The following is a 17,008-nucleotide window of genomic DNA, read 5'->3' as shown; positions in this document are numbered from 1 at the left end:
AGGTTTTTTAGACTTCGGTGTATTGTTAGAATACTGGGGAAGTGCAATCAGTCTACAAAGGAGATTGCTTACAAATCACTCATGCAATCAGTTCCAGAATATTGTTTAAGTGTGTGGGATCCATATCAAATAGGAACACGTGTTGGTCTCACTGCGGACTTCTAGACTGAGCCACACACAACTGATTTCATCAAAGTGTACAGGCCTGAAGATGGTGTTGATGCAGTGTCGAAACTAGTAACTAATTAAATATAAAATCTTAAGTACAGCTGGAGGAGTTTCATTTTTAATAAAAAATATAAGAAAAGGACCAGCACGAGTGATCATAGGTTTGTTTGATCCATCGGAAAGTGTCATGTAGATACTGAAGAAACTGCAGTGGCAGACTCTTGAAGATAGATGTAAACTATCTCGAGATAGCCTGCTAATAAAGTTTCAAGAACTGGCTGTAAACCATGGCTCTAGTATTATACTACAATCCCCTACATATCACTCACATAGGATTGTGAGGGATTAAAATAATTACAGCATGCACAGAGGCATTCAGTTATTCTTCCTGTGCTCCATACATGAATGGAATGGGGGGGGAAAATCCTATTAACCCTTACCATGGGACATACCCTCTGTCATGTACTTCACAGTGGTTTCCACCCTACGGGCCCGGGGGTTAGAATTGACCCAAGGTATTCCTACCTGTTGTAAGAGGCGAGTAAAAGAAGTCACACCTTTCGGCCTTTATGTGATGGTCCCCTGTAGGGTTTGACCCAATTTTCAAAATTTTCCCGAAGACCGAGCCAATTGGGGAAGGGCACCTTACATGGTGCAAAGTGTCCATTGTGCATTGAGAACTTTAGCCCACTTTCTCGTCCAACAATTGCAGTCCTGCTCATCCTCCATATCTTAGGTGAGGACACCTTCCTGGTTGCATTTTCCTCCACCCACTATGCAGTTTCATTTTCTGCGCCAACAATGACCATGGAAATCTATACACCTCATATCTAGCACGGTAACTAGTCCGTTGTGGTTGGGCTGCCATGTACCACGCCATGCCATGTTGTAGCCCCCTGACTACAAAGGGATTGCTCTGCTGATGCCTGTGCCATTAACTTTACGTCACCATTTGCTGGTGATCAAACACCAGCAGTCTCTTAAGCATTGCAAGTCTCAGTACAATGCAAGGAAGTATGATCCTATCATTCCCCTCCCTGGCCACACCGTGTGAGGGATGCCACGATAAGGATGACAGTGAACCTTATTCGCCCTGGTAACTCGTATGTATGAGAGATGATGGGGGCTCCTTTGTCTCGATGAAGCCTCAGTTTTTTTAAGAGCATTTAGAGGACAAGTTTGGGGAGGTGGAGGGCTTGTCCAAAATGCAGTCAGTGTCAGTCTTCATATAAACGGCATCCTCTGCGCAGTCACGAGAATTACTTGCTTGTGACAAGCTGGGGGATGTTTCCATTACCATCACGCCTCATAAGAGCTTAAATATGGTCCAGGGTATTATAGTCCACAGGGCCTTCGAGGGTGACACGTTACCCGAGAATGTCAAGGTGATGGTCTACCGCTGTGATGTCAAGCCATATATCCCTCCCCCAATTTGGTGCTTTAAGTGCTGGAAGTTCAGCCATATGTCTTTCCACTGTACTTCCAACATCACATGTTGAGATCGTGGACGTCCACCCCATCCCAATACTCCCTGTGCCCCACCTCCCACCTGTGTCTACTGCAGAGAGCATCATTCCCCTTGTTCACCAGACTGCAGCATTTTACAGTGAGAAAGGAAAATCATGGAATACAAGACCCTGGACCGACTTACCTACACTGAGGCTAAGAGGAAATTTGAATGTCTACATCCTTTGGCTATGACCTTCTCTTATGCTGCTGCTATGAGAAAATTTCCGGGAGTTCCAGTCGGCTCTCAGAACCGCAAGACTACACCTACCCCCACGATGAGGTGTGTGTGTGTTGGGGGGGGGGGGGGGGCCCTCCCTGTTGCTCCCGCACCACCTACCTTGGGAGCATTATCCCCCCAACCATCGGAGACACCAGTCCCACTTTTCAGCCGGAGAAGCATAAGTTTTCTTCGGCTCATCTCACTCCCTTCCCAGATTTCTGCTAGTGGGAAAGATGACACCCACCATTGGATGAATTGCCCAAAAGCAGCTGGTTGTAGGGCTTCATGATCATCCTCCGTCCCGTGAATGGAATCAGTGACTGAGGCCCAGCCAGAGAAACCCAAGGATCAGTGAGGGAAATCCAGATGGAAGACCCCAAAAACCAAGGGAATTGCAATGGCACCCACACCACCGCTACCTACAAGCTCTGCGTCTGATGATGAGGTGAAGATTCTGGCATCCTTTGAGGACCTAGATTTCACCAGACCCTCAGACACAATGGATATAGCTTGTTCAGGAAAAAAGTCAGTGGCTGCTGGTGACCCTGAGGTTTGGACTGTCTCATTGAGTGTTTAATGCCTTCCCAGTCTCGTGATCATGTCATCCTCCAGTGGAATTGCGGCAGTTTTTTCCACCACCTGGCTGAGCTACAGCAGCTGTTAAGCTTTACACCTGCTTCCTACATTGTCATCCAGGAAACCTGGTTCCCGGCAATGCAGACTGCCGCCCTTCGTGGCTATAGGAGATATTACAGGAACCATAGTGAATATAAGTGTATCAGGTGGAGTTATGTCCTGAATTCGGCATGTAGTGACCCTGTGCCCCTTCAAACTCCTCTTGAAGCTGTGGCTATCAGGATACAGATGATGCAGGAAATAACTGTCTGCCACGTACATCTCCCTCCAGATGGTGTGGTACCCCAGGATGTATTGACTGCACTGATTGATCAACTCCCTAAACCTTTCCTACTTTTGGGAGATTGTAATGCTCATAACCCCTTGTGGGGTAGCACCATGCTTACTGGCCGTGGCAGAGATGTCGAAAATTTACTGTCCCAACTTGATCTCTGCCTGTTAAATACTGGGGCCGCCACACATTTCAATGTGGCTCATGGTAGTTACTGGGCCATTGATTTATCAATTTGCAGTGCAGGACTTCTCCCATCTATCCACTGGAGAGCACATGACGACCTGTGTGGTAGTGACCACTTCCCCATCTTCCTGTCACTCCTCCAGCGTCATGCCCATGGACGCCTACCCAGATGGGCTTTAAAAAAGGCAGACTGTGTAGCCTTCACCCCTGCTGGCACCGTTGAATCTCCCCCACATGATGCCATCGATGTTGTGATTGAGCAGGTCACTACAACAATCACTTCTGCAGTGGAAAAGACTGTGTAGCCTTCACCCCTGCTGGCACCGTTGAATCTCCCCCACATGATGCCATCGATGTTGTGATTGAGCAGGTCACTACAACAATCACTTCTGCAGTGGAAAATACGAGCCCTCGCTCTTTAGGGTGCCCCCGGTGAAAGACAGTCCCTTGGTAGTCGCCGGAAGCTGCTGAGGCAATTAAAGGGCATCGGCAAGCTCTACAGTGATGGAGCACCTAATAGCCTTTAAGCAGCTCCGTGCCTGCATTTGCCTGCTTATAAAACGACCGAAACGGGAGTGTTGGGAGAAGTATATGTCGACCATTGGGTGCCATACGTCACCTTCCCAAGTCTGCACGAAGATCAGACCCCAACAGGTGCCACTGGCATTAACATCAATGGCATGCTCTCTACCAATGCAGACACGATTGCCGTGCACTTTGCTGAGCACTATGCTCGAGCCTCTGCATCGGAGAACTACTTCCCAGTCTTTCGCACTCTCAAACGGTGGATGGAAAGGAGAGTCCTCACATTTCACTACATGCCACAGTGAACCCTATAACGCCCCCTCTACAGAGTGGGAGCTCCTCAGTGCCCTTGCACATCGCCCTGACGCAGCTCCTGGGCCGGATTGGATCCACAGTCATATGAGTAAACATCTCTCGTCTGGTGCGTTGGCATCTTTCCACCGCAATGGCGGGAGAGCACCATCATTCTGATGCTAAGACCCAATAAAAATCTGCTTGATGTGGATAGCTATCGGCCCATCAGTCTCGCCAATGTTCTCTGTAAGCTGCTGGAATGTATAGTGTGTTGGCGGTTGGGTTGGATCCTGGAGTCATGTGGCCTACTGACTCCATGTCGGGACGGCTTCCACCAGGGTCGCTCTACCACTGATAATCTTGTGTCCCTAAAGTCTGCCATCCGATCAGCCCTTTCCAGACGCCAACACCTGGTTTCCATCTTTTTTGACTTACGTAAAGCATACGACACGACCTGGCGACTTCATGTCCTTGCCACATTGTATGGGTGGGGTCTCCGAGGCTCACCCCCGATTTTTATCCAAAACTTCTTGTTCCTCCGTACTTTCCATGTCCAAGTTGGTGCCTCCCATACTTCTCCCTGTATTCGGGAGAATGGCGCTCCGCAGGGCTCCGTATTGAGTGTATCTCTATTTTTAGTGGCCATTAATGGCCTAGCAACAGCTGTAGGGCCGTAGGTCTCCCCGTCTCTGTATACGGATGGCTTCTACATTTCATATTGCTCTTCCAGTACTGGTGTTGCTGAGTGGCGCCTACAGGGAACCATTCACAAGGCACAGTCATGAGCTCTAGCCCATGGCTTCCAGTTTTCAGCCACGAAGTCGTGTGTCACACACTTCTGTCAGCGTCGTACAATTAATCTGAAATCAGAATTCATCTTATTGAAGATTCACTCACTGTAGTGGAGACATATTAATTCTTAGGACTTGTTTTTGAAACCTGATTGACTTGGCTACCTCACCTTCATCAGCCTTAGCAGAAGTGCTGGCAGCACCTCAATGCCTCTGCTGCCTGAGCAACACCAAGTGGGGTGCAGATCGCTCTATGCTGCTGCAGCTCTACAGAGCCCTTGTTCAATCCTGCAGTGATTATGGAAGTCCGGTTTATGGTTCAGCGGTGCCTTCAGCATTGCGTTTACTTGACCCATTGCACCACTGTGGCATTCACCTAGCGATGGGAGCTTTTAGAATGAGTCCGGTGACCAGTGTCCTGGTGGAGGCTGGAGTCCCTCCATTGTGAATCCGATGTGCAAAACTGCTCGCCAGCTATGTTGCACACATTTGTAGTTCTCCTGAGCTTCTGAATTGCCGTCTCCTTTTCCCACGCGCAGCAGTTCATCTCCCGCATCACCAGCCCAGGTCAGGGCTCACAATTGCGGTTCGCATCGATCCCTTCTCTGCAAACTGGAGTCCTTCCCTTTACCATCTCTACTTGAGGTCCATGCACATACACCTCCATGGTGTGCACTTCTGGACCTTTTGCACAGCCCTAAGGACTCCGTTAATCCCGCTGCTCTTCGCTGTCTTTTCCTGTCGATTCTTGATGTGTTCTGGGGCTCTGAAGTTGTTTACGCCGACTGCTCGATGGCTGATGGTAATGTTGGCTTTGCCTATGTCCACAGAGACCATATTGAATGGCATTCCTTGCCCGTTGGCTGCAGTGTATTCACTGCAGAGCTTGTGGCCATATCTCATGCACTTCTGTACATCTGTTCCTGTTCTGATGAGTCATTTCTTCTCTGTTCTGACTCCCTGAGCAGCTTACAAGCTGTCGACCAGTGCTACCCTCGCCATCCTTTGGTAGTGAACATCCAGGAGTCCATTTCTGCCCTGGAATGGTCCAGTCGCTCAGTGGTGTTTGTGTGGACCCCAGGGCGCTTCAGAATCCCAGGCAGCGAACTTGCTGACAGGCTGGCCAAATAGGCTACGCGGAAACCGCTCCTGGAGATGGGCATCCCTGAAACTGATCTGCATTCCGTCTTAAGCTGCAAGGTTTTTCAGCTTTGGGAGACGGAGGAGCATAACAGTATGCACAACAAACTGTGTGTCATTAAGGAGACTGCGAATGTGTGGAAGTCTTCCCTGTGGACTTCTCGCAGGGAATCAGTTGTCCTTAGTTGGCTCCACATTGGCCATATGTGGCTCACATTTGGTTACCTCCTCCATTGCAAGGACCCATCTCAGTGTTGCTGTGGCTCCCAAATGACAGTCGTCCAACTCTTGCTGGACTGCCCACTTTTAGCCACTTTGCAGCAGACTTTTAACTTTCCCAGAATCCTACCTTCGATGTCGGACAACAATGCTTCAACAGCAGCTTTAGTTTTACGTTTTATTCGTGAGGGTGGGTTTTATCATTTGATCTGAGTTTTAGCGCATGTCCTTTGTCCCTCTGCGTCCTCCACCCTAGGACTTTTAGGGTGGAGGTTTTAATGTGTTACAGAGTGGCTGAGTATTCTCATGGTCAGCCAGCCATGGTAATTTGCTTTCTTGTTTTTAATCTCTTCTCCCTGTTTCTTGTGTCTCTCTCTGGTTTTCTCGTCCTGTTTTGTCCATTGTAGTGTTTGTTGTCCTTCTGTTGTTCTTCCTTTCTCCTGTTATTGTGCCATATATCTTCTCTGTTTTCTTCTTTCCCTTGGGTAATTGTTTTACTGGGAACAAGGGACTGATGACCCCGCACTTTGGTCCCTTTCTCCCCTTTTAAACCAACCAACTTTCACAGTGGTTTGCAGAGTATAGATGTGAATGTAGTATTGGTCATGTCAGATACATTACAGAAATAATATATGATAAAATCTTCTCAGATTTCAAGCCACATCAATTAAAATAAAATTCTTAAGCTTTTGATGGCTATCTCCACCATCATCATTAGGAGTAAAACTACATACTGACTGCGAGGGCTGGCTTGAATTACTGCTTATATACCCACAATTACAGCCACTGACACCAAACAGGGAGGGGCGAAAATATGCACGTGCAAAGGTGAGTTGGGTGGCTCATAGGAGCTCTGGGCCACTGCGGCACTTTGTGACGTCAGGTGGAGCAACGGTCCAGCGCCGCTTTTGAAACTGCCACTCCCGCCCCCTGACAAGCGTTAAGCATCCATTGTAGCTTTCTTTCAACATCCAAATCCCACACCCACACTCTACTCATTTTATGCCCCTGGTCTATGTTAAAATTGTTGCTGTTCATTTTAATCTCAGTAGCCTCTTTTATAATGGAATTCCAACGTTGTACTGAGCACAAGAGACATATTAAACAAAGGGAGCTCAATAAGTCAGCCATAGCTGAGCATTGCCAGGAAAATGTACACAAAGTACAGTTCGAGAACATGAGAGTCTTGGCCCATGTGTGAAAGTACTGGGGTTCCATTATAAAAGAGGTGGCTGGGGTTAGAGTGAACAGCAACAGTTTTAACAGAGACCAGGGGTATACACTGAGTGCGACATGGGAGCAGGCTTTGGATGTCCAAAGAAGCTTCTAGGGAGGTGGGAGCAGCAGTTTCAAATGTGGCGCCAGCCCCCCGCGTCATCATTCAGTCCCGCAGCGGGGCCGGAGCTGCCCAACTCACCTTCCACACACTTCATTTCGGCCTTCTCTGACTGGTGCCAGCTGCCGTAATAGTGTGTATATAAGCAGCAAATTGTGCCAGCCCTGACAGGCAGTAGTTCTACTCCAGACGACAATGGCGGGGATAGCCATCGAAAGCTCCAGAATTTTATTCCAGTTCACGCGGCTTGAAAACTGAGAATATTTTATACACACATGCCACCGTAAAAGACTCAGAGGACACACAAATAGTGTATGCCTATATGAAAGATTAACAAAGTATTATAGGGTAGGGAAGGAAGTCAGTCATGAACCATCCCAGGATTCACCTTAGCAACTTGGGAAAAGTATGAAACCCAAGTCGGGATGGACAGACGGGTAACAAACCACGGTCTTCCCAAATGGGAGTCCAGTGCATGAAGACTGGCATAGCCAAATCACAAATATATAGACCACATTGTGATTACAACATGCACAATACATAAATCAGTGATATAATGGGAAAAATGAAATTACTGAAATAAAAACTCTATGCTACTGAAAAAGAGAAAACACATGGGCATGTTACATAACATTACACAAATTACGCCACTCAATCCCAGAGCTCAAGCGAGTGTTATTTGATGTGTCATACACCTCCCTTCCCATTTAAAAAAAATGACTTGAGTCCAAAATGGCAGATTTCAAGATGGCGGCCATGAATGACATTCACTCCAAAAGTTGCGGCCCCACGTCAAACCTATGTTCCCATCATCACATTTCAATTTTCCCTTTAATCTTCCAACTTATGAAGATGTCCAAGGACTTTTGACTCGCCCTGTATAATAGCGGGTACACAGAGGTATGCCGGGTGTTTTGGCACAGTAGTGGCAAACTTTCAGGGGGAGGGGAGGGGAGGAGAGAGAGAGAGAGAGAGAGAGAGAGAGAGAGAACATCTAGACAATGGAAGATCGCACAGCAATGCCTGATAAGAAATGCTTTCCTGGCACTTTAGTGACAACACAAAAAAGGAAGGAAGGATACGAACAGGGGAAGAAAATGTGTTTAATGTGCTTAGTACAGCTAAAAAGCTAGGACAGTAGGACTGCTTTGACTGGTGTATGCGGTGGATGGCGATATCTACTCCACAATGTCAGATGATGCAGCATCTGTGTGATCATTGTGGCTGCAATCACAGTGAAGATCCATTTCACCTGCCGACAGAGTGGAAGTAGGATGGCACGCTAAATGTACGCAGAACTTGCTGATATGCAACTGGCATATGGGGCCACTGATTGCAGTGGGTGAGGCACACAGCGGTTATACACTCAATGTTACCCCACAAGGCAAACTACCTGCCACATCTTCTTTGCACACTTGCACAGGAGACTGTCCAAAAGGGGAGCCTTCAGCCGAGGAGACGCAACACCACCAGCAAACATTAACAACAGTAGCTAACAAGAAGACTGCTGGGACTAGTGCAGAACAGTCCTAGTTCCAGTATGCAGGATTTGCGATATTGGGATTTCCCACAGCAGTGTCTTGCAGATTCTGCATGACAACACTCACCCCCCCCCCCCCCCCCCCCCCCCCCACATACATACACACACACACACACACACACACACACACACACACACATAGGGAGTTCATGGTTCTTTTGTGAGTTTGTGTGTGGCACACATGGGGCCCTGAGCTATTGCAGTCAGTTCTTTCTTCCCTGGCTGCATTTCCTTCACTGTGCCCTCCCTCCCTATCCTCGCTCCTTTCTCGACGCGCCCCTTCCTTCCCCTGTCTGGCTATCAACTTGATTCCCTGTGACCTCCACTTCTCACTTCTAAATTTTCTGTTTTTAGTGGGAGTCATTTCTTCCCCAAATCCCTCCCTAGTGTCTATGATGTGGATTCGTCTCCCCCCTTACTTCCCCTCTCCCTTCCCCCCTGTAGTCTCCTTCCACCATGGTAGGTCACCAGCATGTGTAGCCAGTCCGTGTGGTAGGGCTGTTATGTACCCATCTGGCTGAGACCCCTAAAACACAGGGATCACACTACTGATACCTGAGCTGTTCCCGCCCCATGTATGCCAAAGAGTGGTTGCTTGCCTGTTTGGAGGATCGGAACTCCCAACAATGGCCGCCATCCCCTGGGGGAGTTCACCATTCTTTGGTGGTTTCGTGCTTGGCTACCACATGGCTCTAGCCTTTGCAGCATTTTTCCCTTCCATGCTGCGTGTCTGTTCTCTCGCGCTCTTTTTCCCCCACCCTTGGGGAACATATCTGGGGAATTATTGGAATGTTCTGCATTCTGTCGCTGACATACGAACAGTCTCACCTTTATTTTTGACTCCATTTTCCTTTATTTGTTTCCCTTCTGCTCTTGTTCCTCCACTTCAGTGTTTGAGGATCCTCTTCTTTCTTCTTCCTCCCTGTGCACTCCTGATGGCTGGCCCACGTGTCTGATGTGTAACAGGTGACTGGGTAACGTGTATTTCCCAGCTCCGGGTTGACGGGTAGGGTTCGCATGTACCCCCTGTAGAGGCCAGCCCTAGGGAGGGGGGGTGATTACCTGAGCTGCAACCTTCCCAAATTGCCGATTGGTCCCTCTGTGAGATGTTCAGGTGGTGTGATCTGAGGTGTGAACAATCACCTAAGGTGGGTGTGCCCCCTTGTGAAGGGAGCCCACAGTTGGAAGGAGCGCGCCATCGGATATGCTGGCAATCGTGGGCGATTTTCTCGCAACGAGTCACTCATCTTCCCAATTAATGTCTATAAAATGTAAACATTATGAGGCTATTGATTCGAAGACCTTTCCCGCTGCACCACAGTTCCTTGTGGTCTCACGCACTGAAGATGGTCAGTCCTTCATCACAGTCAATCCATTTATTATTCAGAAAGGCGTTGATTCAATTGCTGGCCCTGTGAAATCCTGCTCTCGTTTACAGAATGGCACTTTGCTTTTGGAGACGGCTTCTGATTCTCAAACACAACAACTGTTTGCTGCCTCACTTCTCCACAGCTACCCTTTTTGTGTCGAGGCTCACAGAAGTTTGTATTCTTCCTGTGGTGTAATTTACACCAGGCTGCTTGACTGTCTAACAGAGGCCGAAATACGATCTTACCTCTCTGATCAGGGTGTCATTGCCGTCCATCGTTTAATGAAAAAGGTAGATTCCTCCTTAGTGCCCGCCCACACTGTTTTCCTCACCTTTGATAGGGTGGTGCTGTTGTCCAAGCTCAAAGCAGGGTATGAAATTATCACAGTCCAGCCGTACATTCCAAACCCAATGCACTGCTACCAGTGTCATCGTTTTAACCACACTAGACCATCTTGTTGACGCCCAGCCAAATGTGTAACCTGTGGCAGGGATACAAATGAGGGCGATTGTCTGCCTCCTTCTTCCCATTGTATCAACTACAATGGTGGCCACGCCACCTCCTCTCGGTATTGTCCCATGTATCTAGATGAGCTGGCTGTCCAAGAGATTCGGGTAAAGGAAAAAGTGCCTTACCCAGTAGCTCTCAAGTTACTGGCTAGTCGCAAACCCTGTGTTCTCCCATCTGACATCTACAGTTCTGTTCTTGTTACCCCTCACTCCATGAAGGACATGGCCACGCTGACATGCGACCTCAGATTTGGCTCGGAGGTTGTGAAATCGCCCAGTGTCAAGGTAGCAACACCATCCCCCCGTTCCGCGCTGTGCAACAAACAGTCAAACTCTCGCATCAAGGGGCGAAGCCACAGATTACACAACCAGTAGGCAGGAAAGGACAGAAGGAGTACTCCTGTGTAGACGTCGTTTATCCCTCCAGCCAAACAACACCGGAGTCTTCCTTTAACTGGAAAGGCTCAAAGAAGTCCGCTAAAGGCAAACTGTCTTGTCCTTTGCCAACTCGAAGATCCTGTTAGACAGTGTCGCCACGTGGTACCTTAGCCCAGCCAGCCTCTATCTCACCGGTGCGCACCACCAAACGTTTTTCAGCATTGGACTCCACAGACTGACTGCACAAGCAAGCCGATGCTTCTGTGAACACCATGGAGCAGGATCCTTCTGTGCCCTGTAGTAGCGACTCTACACCAGCTGTCACTTGGTGGCTGCCAAGTTGACACTCCTCCATCTCTTCCTCCTCATGACTGTTCTCCAGTGGAACGTTCGCGGCCTTCGGTCCCACAAAGAGGATTTTCGGCTGCTTTTAGCTTCGCAGCATCCCCTTGTACTCTGCCTTCAGGAAATGCAATTGCGCCCTTACGACCGCTTTGAGCTTTCACATTACTTACCAATTCGTCTTGACCTCTCCCCGTGAGGTTGGCATTCCGTCTAATATGGGCATCATCCTGCTGATACGGGATGACCTTCATAGTCAACCCATCTCTCTGACTATCCGTCTTCAAGCTGTTGCAGTTCGCCTTTTCCTTCTCCGCCTGATTTTCTCCCTCTGTACCATTTATGTACCTCCATCCTTCGATGTCACCAAGGCAGACTTCCTTCAGCTTATTTGGCAGCTACCTCCTCCGTTTTTGCTACTCGGTGACTTTAATGTACATCATCCCTTCTGGCCCCCTGTGAGTCCGAGGTTAGAATAGGCCTGAGGTATTCCTGCCTGTCATAAGAGGCAACTAAAAGGAGTCTCTCACGTTTCAGCCTTTTTTGATGGTCCCCTGTAGGGTTGACCTCCATTTTTCAAAAATTTCCCGAAGAGAGCCAATTGGGGAAGGGCGCCTTACATGGTGCATTGTGTCCATCATGCGCTGAAACCTATCGCATCCTTCGTTGACGTGGATCTGCGTTTCTGCTCATTCTCCAACTGTTGGGTGAGGTCACCCTCCTGGGTGTGTATTTTTCTATCAACTGTGCAATATCATTTTCTACGCCAATGATGATAATGAACTTGTTTGCTTGGTTGCATCCGATATCCGGCACGGTAGCCAGTCCATTGTGGTGGTGCTCCCATGTACCCTGTTGCTGTTGGTTGTAGCCCTCTGACCACACAGGGATGCCTGCTGATGCGTGCGCTGTTAACTCCCCAAATATGCCAAGGAGTAGATGCCCATCCCCCTGGGGTATTGGGACCTCCAGCAATGGCCATCCTGCTAGGTGGCCTTTGCTGTGGGTGGGTGGCGCCTGTGAGGAGGCCCTCTGGTCGGAGTGGGTGGCATCAGGGAGGATGACACACGATGAAGCTTAGTACATCATCTCTTGCTGCTAGTGGTCAAACACCAGTAGTCTCTAAGCGTTTACAGGCTCAATTCAATGCACAGAAGTACAACCCCAAATTGTTTCCCTCCCTGGTCACACCATGGGAGGAATGTTAGGCTAAGGATGGCAGCGGCTTATTCGCTCGGGTACCATGTATGTTCGAGAACTGATGGGGCGTCTTTCATGACGATCAAGCCTCAGTTTTTTGTTGAGCATTTAGAGGACAAGTTTGGGGAGGTGGAGGGCTTGTCCAAAATGATATTTGGGTCAGTCTTGATCAAAACAGCATCCTCTGCCCAGTCACGGGCGTTATTCACTTGTGACAAGCTGGGGGATGTTTCTGTAACCATTACGCCCCATAAGAGGTTAAATATGGTCCAGGGTATCATATTTCAGAGGGACCTTCTTTTGCAGTCCGACGATGAGTTGCACACCAATTTAGAATGGTGAGGTGTACATTTCATTCGGCGTGTCCACCAGGTTCCGAGGGATAATCAGGTTCCCAACGGTGCCTTCATCTTGGCCCTCAAGGGTGATACATTACCCGAGAAGGTCAAGGTGATGGTCTACCACTGTGATGTGAAACCCTATATCCTTCCCCCAATGTGGTGCTTTAAATGTTGGAAGTTCGGTCATATGTCTTCCCGCTGTACTTCCAGTGTCACATGTCGAGATTTCAGACACCCATCACATCCCAATACTCCACGTGTCCCGCCTCCCATCTGTGTCAACTGTGGAAAGCACCATTCGCCTTGCTCGCCAATCTGCAGTATTCTCCAGAGAGAAAGGAAAATTGCGGAGTACAAGACCCTGGAGCGTTGACCTACTCTGAGGCTAAGAGGAAATTTGAACACCTACATCCTGTATGCATCACGTCGTCTTTCGCTACTGCTACAACAGTTCTAGCCCCATCAGCTCTGCCAACCCCAGTCACCTCTGAGCCAGAAGACTGCACCTGCCCCCGTGGGAGACACTTTCTCCCTGTTGCTCCTGCACCACCTACTTCAGGTGCAACACCCCCCCCCCCCTCTCCCTCCCCTCCCAGCCATCGGTGACATCCATCCCCACTTCTAAGCCAGAGAAGCATACAACTTCTTCGGCTGCTTTGCTAGGAAGGAGTCCCTTGGGTCACTCCCTTCCCAGGTTTCTGCTAGTGAGAAAGATTACACCTGCCAGTGGCTGAAAAGCCAAAAATCTGCGGGTCATAGGGCATCACACTCGTCCTCAGTCTTGGAGACTGAATCGGTGTAGTCCTCCTAACCGGGGAAACCCAAGGAACAGCGAGAGAAATCCAAAAACGTTCCCAAGACCAAGGGAATTGTGGTGGCACCCACACCACCACTACCTCCAAGCTCTGCATCTGCAGATGAAGTGGAGATTCTGGCATCCACTGAGGACCTAGATCTCAGCGGACCATCAGACAAAATGGATATAGACTGCTCAGGCAAAAAATCGGTGGCAGCAGGTGACCCTGAGGCAAAAACTGCCTCATTGAATGTTCCATGCCTTCCCAGTCTCACGATGATGTCATCCTCCTGTGGAATTGTGGCGGTTTTTTCCACCACCTGGCTGAGCTATGGCAACTATTAAGCTTTACACCTGCTATCAGCATTGCTCTCCAGGAAACCTGGTTCCCGGCAATGCAGATCCCTGCCCACCGTGGCTATAAAGGGTACTACAGGAACCGTAGAGAGTGTAATCGAGTGTCGGATGGAGTTTGTGTTTATGTCCTAAACTCAGTCTGTAGTGAACCTGTGCCCCTTCAAATCCCTCTTGGAGCTGTGGCTGTCAGAATAGGATGACACAGGAAATAACTGTCTGCAATGTATATCTTCCTCCAGATGGTGCAGTATCCCTGAATGTATTAGCTGCACTGATTGATCAACTCCCTAAACCTTCCCTACTGTTGGGAGATTGTAATGCCCATAACCCCTTGTGGGGTAGCACCATGCTTACTGGCTCTGGCAGAGATATCAAAAATTTACTGTCCCAACTCGACCTCTGCCTCTTAAATACTGGGGTCGCCAAACATTTCAGTGTGGCTCATGGTAGTTACTCGGCCGTTGATTTATCAATTTGCAGCGCAGGACTTCTCCCATCTATCCACTGGAGAGCACATGACGACCTGTGTGGTAGCGACCACTTTCCCATCTTCCTGTCACTGCCCTGGTGTCAAGCCTACAGACGCCTGCCCAGACGGGCTTTAAAAAAGGCAGACTGGGAAACTTTCATTCACCTCTGCGATCACCATTGAATCTCCCCCACATGGGAACATCGATGTGATGATGGTTGAGCAGGTGACTACAACAATCGTTTATGTGGCAGAAAACATGATCCCTCACTCTTTAGGGTGCCCCTCGCAAAAGACAGTCCCTTTGTGGTTGTCGGAAGTCGCTGAAGCAATTAAGGAGCGTCGGCAAGCTCTACGGTGGCATAAGTGGCACCCTTCCCTGGAGCCTTTAAACAGCTCCGTGCTCGTGTTCGCCAACTTATCAAACAACGGAAGCAGGAGTGTTGGGAGAGAGATGTCTCGACCATTGAGTACCATATGTCCATCACCTGCACAAGTCTGCGCAAAGATCAAAGGTGTTTTCGGGTACCAGACCCCAACAGGTGCTCCCGGTGTTAACATAAATGGTGTGTTATCTGCCAACGCAAATATGATTGCTGAGCACTTTGCTGAGCACTGTGCTCGAGCCTCTGCATTGGAGAATTACCCCCCAGCCTTTCGCGTTCTCAAACGGCAGCTGGAAGGGAAAGTCCTCTCCTTTACTTCACTCTAAGTTTAAACGCAGCCAAAACCTCTCAGACAAACAGAAGCTAAACGATGTCAAAGTTAGCGTAGGGAGGGCTATGCGTGAAGCGTTCATTGAATTCGAAAGTAAAATTCTATGTACCGACTTGACAGAAAATCCTAGGAAGTTCTGGTCTTACGTTAAATCAGTAAGTGGCTCGAAACAGCATATGCAGACACTACGGGATGATGATGGCATTGAAACAGAGGATGACACGCGTAAAGCTGAAATACTAAATACCTTTTTCCAAAGCTGTTTCACAGAAGAAGACCGCACTGCAGTTCCTTCTCTAAATCCTCGCACAAACGAAAAAATGGCTGACATCGAAATAAGTGTCCAAGGAATAGAAAAGCAACTGGAATCACTCAATAGAGGAAAGTCCACTGGACCTGACGGGATACCAATTCGATTCTACACAGAGTACGCGAAAGAACTTGCCCCCCTTCTAACAGCCGTGTACCGCAAGTCTCTAGAGGAACGGAGGGTTCCAAATGATTGGAAAAGAGCACAGATAGTCCCAGTCTTCAAGAAGGGTCGTCGAGCAGATGCGCAAAACTATAGACCTATATCTCTTACGTCGATCTCTTGTAGAATTTTAGAACATGTTTTTTGCTCGCGTATCATGTCATTTCTGGAAACCCAGAATCTACTATGTAGGAATCAACATGGATTCCGGAAACAGCGATCGTGTGAGACCCAACTCGCCTTATTTGTTCATGAGACCCAGAAAATATTAGATACAGGCTCCCAGGTAGATGCTATTTTTCTTGACTTCCGGAAGGCGTTCGATACAGTTCCGCACTGTCGCCTGATAAACAAAGTAAGAGCCTACGGAATATCAGACCAGCTGTGTGGCTGGATTGAAGAGTTTTTAGCAAACAGAACACAGCATGTTGTTATCAATGGAGAGACGTCTACAGACGTTGAAGTAACCACAGGGGAGTGTTATGGGACCATTGCTTTTCACAATATATATAAATGACTTAGTAGATAGTGTCGGAAGTTCCGTGCGGCTTTTCGCGGATGATGCTGTAGTATACAGAGAAGTTGCAGCATTAGAAAATTGTAGCGAAATGCAGGAAGATCTGCAGCGGATAGGCACTTGGTGCAGGGAGTGGCAACTGACCCGTAACATAGACAAATGTAATGTATTGCGAATACATAGAAAGAAGGATCCTTTATTGTATGATTATATGATAGCGGAACAAACACTGGTAGCAGTTACTTCTGTAAAATATCTGGGAGTATGCGTGTGGAACGATTTGAAGTGGAATGATCATATAAAATTAATTGTTGGTAAGGCGGGTACCAGGTTGAGATTCATTGGGAGAGTGCTTAGAAAATGTAGTCCATCAACAAAGGAGGTGGCTTACAAAACACTCGTTCGACCTATACTTGAGTATTGCTCATCAGTGTGGGATCCGTACCAGGTCGGGTTGACGGAAGAGATTGAGAAGATCCAAAGAAGAGCAGCGCATTTCGTTACCGGGTTATTTGGTAACCGTGATAGCGTTACGGAGATGTTTAATAAACTCAAGTGGCAGACTCTGCAAGAGAGGCGCTCTGCATCGCGGTGTAACTTGCTCGCCAGGTTTCGAGAGGGTGCGTTTCTGGATGAGGTATCGAATATATTGCTTCCCCCTACTGATACCTCCCGAGGAGATCACGAATGTAAAATTAGAGAGAT

General features: G+C 48.4%; 1 protein-coding gene across 1 annotated transcript in view; it reads left to right on the top strand.

The window, feature by feature from the left end:
• LOC124619480 (guanine nucleotide exchange factor MSS4) overlaps positions 1–17,008 on the top strand; it is a 62,000-nt gene that overhangs the window by 19,952 nt on the left and 25,040 nt on the right. The gene's annotated exons all lie outside the window — the stretch shown is intronic.

This window comes from Schistocerca americana, chromosome 6 (genome assembly GCF_021461395.2).
Source record: "Schistocerca americana isolate TAMUIC-IGC-003095 chromosome 6, iqSchAmer2.1, whole genome shotgun sequence".
NCBI classification, from domain to species: domain Eukaryota; kingdom Metazoa; phylum Arthropoda; class Insecta; order Orthoptera; family Acrididae; genus Schistocerca; species Schistocerca americana.
The sequence above is the reverse complement of the archived record's forward strand: the minus strand, read 5'-3'. Positions and strand labels throughout refer to the sequence as shown.